At 43.0% G+C, this 1003-nt stretch overlaps 1 protein-coding gene across 1 annotated transcript in view; it reads right to left on the bottom strand.

Annotated features, from left to right (window-relative positions):
• The window catches only part of LOC119425558 (ephrin type-A receptor 7), a 103514-nt gene that overhangs the window by 92217 nt on the left and 10294 nt on the right, over nucleotides 1-1003 (bottom strand). The gene's annotated exons all lie outside the window — the stretch shown is intronic.

The following is a 1003-nucleotide window of genomic DNA, read 5'->3' as shown; positions in this document are numbered from 1 at the left end:
CCAGAATAGAATTCAAAATCTTACTTCTAACCTACAAAGCTCTCAACAACCTAGCTCCATTTTATATTACAGATCTTATTGTTCCATATTTTCCTAACAGAGCACTTTGCTCTCAGACTGCAGGTTTACTTGTGGTTCCTAGAGTTTACAAAAACAGAATGGGAGGCAGATCTTTCAGTTCTCAGGCTCCTCTCTTGTGGAACCAACTTCCAATCTCTGTCCGTGAGACTGACACATTATCCAGTTTTAAAACTGGGATTAAGACTTTCCTTTTTGCTAAATCCTATAGTTAGGGTCGGCTTGGGTTTCCTGAGCTGTCCCTTAGTTCTGCTGCTATAGGCTTAGACTGCTGGAGGACAAACTGACCACAATTTTCACTCTGCTACTGTCTTTACTTACTCTGCTCAACCTGTTTTGTATTTGTAATTATTTTTTCTATCATTAACATGTGTTATTTTTTTTTTTTGTCTTTCAAGTACACCTGGACCTATATCTGGATCTGGACCTATATCTGGATCTGGACCTATATCTGGATCTGGACCTATATCTGGACCTGGACCTATATCTGGATCTGGACCTATATCTGGATCTGGACCTATATCTGGACCTGGACCTAAATCTGGATCTGGACCTATACCTGGACCTGGAGCTATATCTGGACCTGGACCTAAATCTGGATCTGGACCTATACCTGGACCTGGAGCTATATCTGGACCTGGACCTATACCTGGACCTACCATTCTGTGTTGGTCTGTCTCTCCTTCCTGTCCTCTCAACCAGCCGGTCAAAGCAGATGGTCTCTTGTCCTGAGCTGGTTCTGCTGGAGGTTTCTTCCTGTTAAAGGGAGTTTTTCTTCCCACTGTCTCCACTGTGCTTGCTCAGGATGGGAGACTGCAACGAAGCCAAGATTCAACTTGTCTGCTGGATTCCTTAGATAGAGAACTTTACTAACTGGCTTTTATGTGAATGTTCCTGTAAAGTCCCTGAGACAACTTTGTTGTGA

Source organism: Nematolebias whitei, chromosome 19 (assembly GCF_014905685.2).
Source record: "Nematolebias whitei isolate Nwh7 chromosome 19, NemWhi1, whole genome shotgun sequence".
NCBI lineage: Eukaryota > Metazoa > Chordata > Actinopteri > Cyprinodontiformes > Rivulidae > Nematolebias > Nematolebias whitei.
This window is presented reverse-complemented; position numbering and strand designations above follow the sequence as displayed.